The sequence below is a fragment of the Pelodiscus sinensis genome, chromosome 2 (genome assembly GCF_049634645.1).
Source record: "Pelodiscus sinensis isolate JC-2024 chromosome 2, ASM4963464v1, whole genome shotgun sequence".
Classification (NCBI taxonomy): Eukaryota; Metazoa; Chordata; order Testudines; family Trionychidae; genus Pelodiscus; species Pelodiscus sinensis.
In genome coordinates, this window is record NC_134712.1 from 6,539,517 (window position 1) to 6,549,544 (window position 10,028).

Sequence of the window (10,028 nt, forward strand, 5' to 3'; positions counted from 1 at the left end):
TCCTCGGAGGTGACACCTAAAAAGAATCTCCCTCGCGCCCATTAACCAGGCTGGCATGGTCTGCATTCAGGTCTGGGGAATAAAGCTCTAATCCCTGCTTTGACAGTGAATTCTGGTGAAGCCTTGAGCAAATCTATTCAGTTCCCTGTCCCATTTTCCATCTCTCTCAAATGTAAACAAAACTAGCGTGCCTCTCTTGTGGGAGACGCAGTGAAAATTAATGAGCTAAAGTTTGCAAAGTGCTACATGTTGCTAATTATCCTTAAGTGGCAGAGGATCAGTCATACAATTGCTTTCCTCCTGATGATGCTTGTTTTCCCAGGCCCTGTTAATGAGTCAGCAATCCATTTATGGGGCAATTAGTGCCTCTCTGCAGTGCCCAGGAAAACATGAAAGCAAACAAACAAATATCTGCACCAATCCCAAATATAGCAGAGACTTAACACAGGGTCTGCCTCTATTAACAGCTGGATTCTGTGCTCCTGGGAATGAAGCGAGGAGAAAATATAGCTCACAGAGCCTCCAAACAGCCCAGGCTAGCAAACGAGGCAGCAAACAAGGAAGTTAGAGTAAAAATGGCATGGTTTGGACAGGCCACGTGGCCAGTGCCAACACTGCTCAGGTCGTTTCTACCTGTGCCCAGACAGAGACTGTGGCTGCATTTCCCACACACAGAAAGCCAGGCCACTCAGTGTCAGAAGGGTCTACTGGTAGAATCTCTCAAGAAAAAGGTAAGAGCTAGGCTGAGGAATATCTGTGTGTGATGCTGTCCAGTAAGTTACCAGCTCAGATGAGGGCATCAAGTTAATCCATTTGCAGGCTAATAGAAATCAAAGGAATGTCAAAAGGCTTTGTAATGTGATCAAGCCAATTCACGTGTGTGCTGGCACAATTCAATGGAAATGCAAGGTTGTTTTACTCATTTATCTGTAACCCATTGGATAAATTACATTACAATATGCATTAAATATATATCCCACTACTTAATTAGCTCTAGATCAAAGGATATATTTACTTCATGTGTGCTACTGTATGAAAACTAATGAAGGATTGTTTCTGTTGATTACATTGTTCATGAAAACTAGTGAAAGATTTTCTGGGTGGCTGTAACTAAATGCATTTTGTATGTTTCTGTAAATTAAATTGCCCATCATTCACCAGGTTAGAAGGCTTAGAACTGTAAATAAGAAGCATGCTAACTTCAAAACATGGATCACTGCATTCAACAATGAGAAATCTACAGACCCGTGATGTTACGGGAACATGTACCAAAATGCTGTCCAGAGGAGATAGCAATAAAAATTAACCTTGGGAGTGATCATGTATCTCTGGACTGATAGATTCTTACAGGGGGAACGCTGAATAATTGGACAGAGATCCCCAGAACCACTTTGGGTAACCCTGAGAGATGTATGAAAAACCAGGAGATTGCTGCATCACTGCTACCATGGGGACTTAAACTCTGATTCACCTGTGAAGTGTTTTATCTGCTTTAACCTCTCCATAACTCTCATTTCTATTCTTCGGGTATGTCTAGACTGCATTGTTATTTTGGGATACCGGAAGTATCCCGAAATAGCAACACTGCGTCTTTAAAAGCATCCGCAATTTCCTGAAATAGCGGGTGCGCTATTCCAGTGTCCCTGTAACCTTCATTCCACGAGGGTTAAGGGATTTGTTGGAATAGCGCCTTATTTTGAAATTTGGCACTGTCTACACAAAATAAGCTCTTTTGATTTAAGCTCAGAATAAGCTATGTTCTGGGGGCCAGGAATGATCTAATATGTGGTTAATATTGATGTTAATAACTTTTCATTACTTAGTCCAGTTTGCCTAAGGGGACTGTCTGTGACTCTATGGTAAAACTAACGTAGTAATCCAGGAGTGCAGAGTTGTTACTGGTTTGGTGAAATCTCTGCATAGAATATACCATCAGTTTGGGGTGTCTAACCCCAGCCTGACCTGGTTACTTCTGGCAGCGGGCAGCACACCACCCCTGCTTTCAACCCACTTGCCATAGAAATAAACGGCTGTGTCATTCTAGCAGCAAGAAATGAGGAATCTCCTCCCAAAGCTGGAGGAGAAGCCGTGTCACTATCATTCCCTAGAGAACGCAAAGTGGTAGAAGCTATGAGGGGTCACTCAGCCTGAGAGGCCAGTCTGGCAGGCTATGTCTACACTCGCGGCTTCTTGCACCAGGAATATGCAAATGAGGCTAAGCATGGAATATCATCGAGCCTCATTTGCATACCTAACGAGCCGCCATTTTTGCAGATGAGGCTCTTGCGCCAGAAGGAGCTGTCTACACTGCCCCTTCTTGCACAACAAAAACCCTCTTGCGCAATGCCGTTCTTTGCACAAGAGAGTAACGGCTTTGCACAAGAGGGTTTTTTATTGCACAAGAAGGGGCAGTGTAGACAGCTCCTTCTGGCGCAAGAGCCTCTTCTGCAAAAATGGTGGCTCGTTAGGTATGCAAATGAGGCTCGGCGATATTTCATGCTTAGCCTCATTTGCATATTCCTGGCGCAAGAAGCCGCAAGTGTAGCCATAGCCCCAGTGTGCTCAGTATAGATCTCTTGCCTGCAACTCTACCTGCGCCTTATACCACTTAGTGCTACACAGCAGTTGGGCAGAAAAGGACCTGGGGATTATAGTGGATGAGAAGCTGGATAGGAGTCAGCAGTGTGCCCTTGTAGCAAAGAAGGTGAATGGCATATTAGGGTACATTAGGAGGAGCATTACCAGCAGAGCTAGAGAAGTGATTATTCCCCTTTATTCGGCACTGGTGTGGCCACTTCTGGAGTATTGCGTCCAACTCTGGGACCCCCATTACAGAAAGGATGTGGACGCATTGGAGAAATTCCAGCGGAGGGCAACCAAGATGATTAGGAGGCTGGAGAACATGACTTCTGAGGACAGACTAAGGGATTTGGGCTTATTTAGTCTGCAGAAGAGCAGAGTGAGGGAGGATTTGATAGCAGCCTTTAACAACCTGAAGGGGGAGTTCCAAAGAGGATGGAGAGAGGCTGTTCTCAGTGGTGACCGATGGCAGAACAAGGAGCAATGGGCTCAAGTTACAGTTGGAGAGGTCCAGGTTGGATATTAGGAAAAACTATTTCACTAGGAGGGTGGTGAAGGACAGGGATGGGCTACCTAGGGAGGTGGTGGAATCTCCATCCCTAGAGGTTTTTAAGTTGCGGCTTGACAAAGCTCTGGCTGGGATGATTTAGTTGCGATTGGTCCTGCTTCAGGCAGGGGGTTGGACTCGATGACTCCAGAGGTCTCGTCCAACCCTAGGGTCCTAACACAATGCTCAGGATGGACCCCCAGGCTATGGCTTGCCCAGCACTGGCCTGGCCACAAGAGGGGGCTGTTTTCTGGCTTGTCACCCCACGTTCACGCCTGCAGATGGGGCTGGCAGTTGCGGTTGGGAGCAGAGAGCCATAAGCAGCATGAGGAGGAGAGATTCAGACAAACACTCTCCATTCAGCCCCTGGAGAGCCTTTCAATGTAAGGGAATTACTGTCCCCATTAAGCAGCAGTCAGTGTCATTAGGGCATCATTAGGTTTCGATTAGTTCCCAGAGAGAGATCCCGATTAAACAGGTTTCCTGATTAAGCGTGTCCCAATTAAGTGGACTGTGCGGCATGATGCCATTCAGTGCATAAGCAAGGCCAGGCCGGAGTCGGACTCACCTGGGCACTGGGAATTTGCTGGGTCTGCTCTTTAGGAATGGGGCTGTCGGCTGCTCTGCTGGCCTGGAGCAGCTCACACACCACCCTCCGCTCCCGCCTCAGCTCTTGAAACGTGGCACGTCGCCCAGCAAACCAGCTTTCAGCTCCCGGCCTGATCCTGCTGCTGATCTGTGTACAGAAGTCAGGGGAGCCACGGGTAGGGGAGCGCCATGAGTACTGCAAGATCAGCCCCTATCTATAGGAAATGGGTGTGCTCCAGGCAGGGTTCCTAATAAGCCCTGGGCAGCTGTCTGCCCCCTCTCCCTCCGCAGCTCCCATTGGCCAGGAATCGCAGACAATGGGAGCTGCAGAGCGGTGCCTGCAGGTGAGTGTGGCTCGCACAGAGCCACCTGTTCCCCACCACCACCAGAGAGGAGCTGGCCCAAGTAAGCGCCCCACACTCCAAACCTCTGGCTCCAGCCCTGAGCCCCATCCCACACCCTAAATCATTAACTCCCTCCCAAACCCAGCACTCCAATCTAGAGCCTGCTTCACCACCCGCTCTCTTCTAGACCCCGGGCCCCAAACCTGAGCCCCCTCCTGCACCCTAACTCCAGACCTGGCACCTCCCCCCACCCTCCTATCCTGACCTGCTTCCAGACTCCAAACCCCTTGGCCCCAGCCTGGAGCTCCCACCTGCATCCCAAATGCCTCATCTCCTACCCCACCCCAGAGCCTGCACCCGCAGCTAAAGCCCTCATCCCGCCCTGACTTGCTCCCACACGCCAAACCCCTCAGCCCTGCCCTTGCACAGATCCTCCGTGTGGCACATCCTCCCCATATTGGTGCATGTAACACGGCACGATTCTTCGCCACAGGCACCCCCTGCTGGACACTCCGGGAATTAGCTTTTCAGCTCTGGAGCGCCCCCCTTTCAGCCAGTGTCTTGCCCACTGTTACCTATTTTTCCTCCATCTCTGTGTTAGGGCCCATGTCCCTCCCAAACCGTGGCCTCCTCCCCTCTGGGTACTGCCCTGACACAGGGCCCTCACACTCTGGGGTTCTCCCCTTGGGAAATCCTCAACCCTCTACGCCCGCCTTGCCTCAGTGACCTACTGCCAGTCTTCATCTAGCCCCTGCCATAGAGGCAAACTGCAATCTACAGTGGCCACTCATCATTGCCAAGGAGCTGCGGACCTGCTGCTGCCCTGGCTGTGTCCCTGAGTAGCCTCAGGACTTGCTTCAGGCCCTGCAGCCTGGGAGCTTGCCTGGCCAGAGCTTCCCCGGCTCTGCCTGCCTTTCCCAGTCCTGTTCTAAGTCAGGAAGCCTCTAGCTTCCTTGGCAGCTAGGTCCCTCCTGCTCCCCAGCTGGAGCAAGCGTGAGTCAGAGTCTATCCTTTTCCTCCAGGCGTCTTTATTTATACTGCCTTCAGCTGGGCCCTAATTGGCTATTACCAGCCACAGCTGCTGGCTCCAGAGCTCCACCTCCAGCCCTCTCTCAGCGCTGGGTTTTAAACCTTAAAGGGCCAGTGTGGGGAAGACGCTTTGTCGCAGTCCACATAACAAAATTCATTCTGCACATGAGCATGTTTCTCGGCTCTAAGGCCAGCTTTGATAGTCGCTCGCTCTGCTGCGCCCTGGAGTAAGTTGTGTGGGCCCTAGTCCAGCAAGGCCTATATGTAAACAAAGATGCTAATTATCTCACCCATTACAAAGATAGCTTCCCCAATTATCACCCCTAATGTCATTACCTCACAGACTCTAACTTCCCCCCCAACTCCCTCCCCGTTCTAAAATCTGATTTGTCAGTTTTATATGTGTTCACTTTTTTTTGATTGTCTCACTTTGGTATATATGGTCGTGCCAATTTTCTTCCACTATTTGATCTGAGGAAGTGGGTCTGGCCCACGAAAGCTCATCACCTAATAAACCATCTTGTTAGTCTTTAAAGTGCTGCATAGTCCTGTCTTTTGTTTCAGTTACACCAGACTAACATAGCTACATCTCTATCCCTATTCAGTAACTCTAGTTTGATATCGGGTTACAGTACTTCCCATGGAGTTCAGAGAGTTACTCCAGATTACAAACCAGACTGGTATTGCTCCAATGTACCACTAGGTGTCGCCAACACATCGTGCTTTCCGATTCCTGGCCCATCCAGCTCCCCAGATGGCAAGTGGAAAGCCCAGCAGGCTCTATCCTGGTGTCCGTGCCCGGCTTGTCCCTACAAATGGAGCCTTCGGCAGGAAGGAGCAAGCAGCCCATTCGACACCTGGACGAGAATCCGTCAGCAAAGACCCAAGACCCCATGCCAAGAGAGGACTGGGATTTTGTCACTCTACTGTGGCAACAGCACACGGGTAAGGCTGGCCCCAGCATGGGGGTATCTGCCCTGTGGCCCGTGAGAACATGTGGGCCTGGTTATGAATTGGAGATGTGTCCCAGCCTGAATAGGCCCTGTCAATACCATGAGGCAGTAGGGGGCGCCGCCTTCCCGCTGACTCCCCACTGACTCCCCCCCACCTCCCTCCCCCCAGCAGCCCCACCAGCTGTATGAGGTGAGCCAAGAGTGCACCAGACCCAGGGTAGCTCCCTTCTCATAGCGCCCCGTGAGCTCCCTGGTAGGGTTGACAGGTGTCCAGTTTTTGCACGGACTGTTTGGTATTTGGGTCTCCCATTCGGTTAAAAAAACCTAGAAAATACCAGACATGTGAAATGTCCAATATTTCCTGTTTCCCTCGGACGGAAGCCCAGCGGGGTTTTCCCAGTTTTCTCCTGCCACATCTGGCAGGAGCGGGGGAGTGAGGCGCATGGGTCCGTTTAAAGGCGCAGTGACTTTTTTTTTCCCCTCAACAACTTTGGTCTCTTCTCTCCCTTCCTCCCCCCCCCCTTTTTTTTTTCTCTCAGTCAAGTTTGCCATGTTCAAGATTTTTGTTGAAAGCATCTGAGAAGCCTACTACCTGGCTGGCTGCCCCCTGGAGGACTGAGTAGCTTAGTTGCTTTCTTTACAGCTACACAGCAGGCAGGGCTGCCCTTAGGCATACACGGCTGCATAGGGCACCCAAAAAATCTGTGGCACCACCAGGACAGCAGGTCAGAGCGGGTCAGCTCCCACACACCCACTGCACACTGCCGTCTTCTTAGGCAGAGGCCGCATTCACAGAGCTGAAGGCGCTGGTGCGGCATGTTCTGCATGAGGGAGAGGATATGGGGGTCTCGGTGGGGAATTGTGACTCTCCGTGACCGTGAGGCAGACCTAGCGGCTTGGAATCCTTTGCTGCCTCATCCCTCCCTCCGGTCTTTGCGCCCAGACTGCGCAAATGGGGAGTGTCACCAATGGGGAGTGGTCTTCTGGAGCCATCAGTATAACAACACCGTGTAGGACCCCGTAAATCCTAAGGACGGCCCTGATGGCAGGGAGACGGGCGTTCAGCTGGTTGTGAATTCAGCAAGGGTGTAGTGCAATTATTGGTTGTGGCCATTTGAAATCACGTTAGGTCAATAGGCTTGAAGAGGCTGGTTGGCACTGCTAGGATGGCTGCCAGGTGGATACCATCTCTCTCATTGGGGCTGCAATCCCACATGTAAGACATTTGACAGTCTTCTGTTTCCCCCTCACCACCACCACCACCCCGGCACCCAACAACAAAAGAACACCACTTATCATCCCCTACAGCCCATAACTTAACCCCCTCCCATGCATTATCAACAATCTACAACCTATCCTGGAAAATGATCCCTCCCTCTCAGAGGCTTTGCAGGGAAAGGCCAGTCCTTACCTACAGACAACCCCCTAACCTCAAACAAATTATTTCCAGTAACCACGCAGCATACCTCCATCATCATCATCATCTAGGAATCCACCCCTGCAATCTGCCCTGTCCACACATCTACACAAGTGACTTCATCGCTGGACCCAACCAGCTCACCCACCACATCGGGTTCATTTAACTGCACGTCCACTAATGGGATCTACGCCAGCAATGCCCCTGGTTATTGGCCAAACTGGACAGTCCCTACGGGAAAGAATTAATGGACACAAATCAGCTATCCGAAAAGGCAACACGCAGAAACCTGTTGGCGAACACTTTAACCTGCCACGGCGCTCATTAACGGACCTCCAAGTCACCGTGTTTCAGGCCAGTTCCACGAGCCAAATACACAGGGATGCCCTGGAACCTAACTTCATTTACAGATTTGGGACCCATCACAAAGGTATGAACAAAGACATCAGCCAGCTAGCTCACTACCTTCGTAGTCCCAATTACTTTCCCAACCAAACAATGGGGCTACGTCTAGACTGGCATGATTTTCCGGAAATGCTTTTAACGGAAAAGTTTTCCGTTAAAAGCATTTTCGGAACAGAGCGTCTAGATTGGCACGGACACTTTTCCGCAAAAGCACTTTTTGCGGAAAATCATCCATGGCCAATCTAGGCGCGCTTTTCCACAAAAAAGCCCCGATCGCCATTTTGGCAATCAGGGCTTTTTTGTGGAAAACAAATCTCAGATGTCTACATTGGCCCTTTTGCGCAAAAGTTTTGCACAAAAGGACTTTTGCCCGAACGGGAGCAGCATAGTATTTCTGCAAAAAGCACTGATTTCTTACAGTAGGAAGTCAGTGCTTTTGCTGAAATTCAAGCGGCCAGTGTAGACAGCTGGCAAGTTTTTCCAGAAAAGCGGCTGATTTTCCAGAAAAATTGGCCAGTCTAGACACATTCTGGGTACTTAAGGACAATTTGCACTTTCTTTATCAGCTTCATGTAACATGAACACGCTAAATGACTTTTTTTTCCTTCCTTCTCTCCGCCTCCCTCCATCCCTTATTTATTTTGGAACTGGACCTTTAATAACTCCATTCATCTGAAGAAATGGGCTGTGCCCATGAAAGCTCCTGATACCATCTATGTGTTTTGTTAGTCTCTGAGGGTCTGTCTACATTACAAAGTTAATTCAAACTAACAGACGTTAGTTCGAATTAACTTTGATAGGCGCTACACATACAAACCGCTAGTTCGAACTTAATTCGAACTAGCGGAGCGCTTAATTCGAACTAGGTAAACCTCATTCTATGAGGACTAATACCTAGTTCGAATTAAGTAGTTCAAATTAAGGGATGTGTAGCCTCTTAATTCGAACTAGTGGGAGGCTAGCCCTCCCCAGCTTGCCCTGGTGGCCACTCTGGGCACGACCAGGAAAACTCGTCTGCCCCCATCCCGGCCCCAGACCCCTTAAAGGGGCACAGGCTGGCTACGGTGCCCGTGCCAGGTGCAAGCCTGCCAGCACCCAGCCAGCAGACCCTGCACCTGGCACGGCATGAGACAGCCACCCGCTGCCACCCAGCCTTCCGCCTCTTCCCGGGACGAGGCTGGCGGCTCCCAGGAGCCTACCCAGGTCCGCAAGAGGCGGGCGCCCGCCTGGTCTAGTGCGGAGATCGTGGACCTTATCCACAACCTCCGCACTAGGCACAGGAAAGTGGCCGTCTAGGGCAGGATAGCTGCCAGCCTGGCCACCCAGGAGCAGGTTTGCATGAAAAGCAAGGTGGTCTAGTGAGACCCCTGACCCTGAGCTTAGAACATAAGAACATAAGAATGGCCATACTGGGTCAGACCAAAGGTCCATCTAGCCCAGTAGCCTGTCTGCCGACAGCGGCCAACACGAGGTACCCCGGAGGGGATGGACCGAAGACAATGACCAAAACATTTGTCTCGTGCCATCCATCTCCAGCCTTCCAAAACAGAGGCCAGGGACACCATTTCTATCCCCTGGGTAATACCACTCCATAGACCCAGCCTCCATGAATTTATCTAACTTCTTTTTAAACTCTGTTCTAGTTCTAGCCTTCACAGCCTCCTGCAGCAAGGAGTTCCATAGGTTGACTATTTGCTTTGTGAAGAAGAACTTTCTTTTTTTAGTTTGAAGCCTGCTACGCATTCATTTCATTTGGTGTCCTCTAGTCCTTCTATTATGGGAACTAATGAAGAACTTTTCTGTATGCACCCTCTCCACACCACTCCTGCTTTTATAGACCTCTATCATATCCCCCCTCAGTCGTCTCTTTTCTAAGCTGAAAAGTCCCAGTCTCTTTAGCTTCTCTTCATATGGGACCTGTTCCCAACCCCTGATCATTTTAGTTGCCCTCCCTTCTCCCACCCTCTCTCTTCCCCTCTCCAACCTCCTTTTCCCAGTCTCCCCGAGTTTTGTTCAATAAACAGAGTTTCTATTTTTGAACACGTGTCCTTTATTTTGTACATCAGGAAGGGTGGCTAGGGAGGGGTAAGTGGAAGGAGGTGAGGGAGGAATGGGGCATGAGCCCCCGATAGGGAGGACTGGGGTGGCTCTGCGGGCTCCTCGGG

General features: G+C 50.3%; 1 long non-coding RNA gene across 1 annotated transcript; it reads left to right on the plus strand.

Annotated features, from left to right (window-relative positions):
- The first annotated feature begins 547 nt into the window (after positions 1-547).
- Positions 548-7,572, plus strand: LOC142826682 (uncharacterized). The gene is made up of 3 exons (XR_012900882.1): positions 548-731; positions 5,792-6,033; positions 7,492-7,572. It is a non-coding gene; the product is annotated as an uncharacterized LOC142826682 (long non-coding RNA).
- Positions 7,573-10,028: the final 2,456 nt, after the last annotated feature.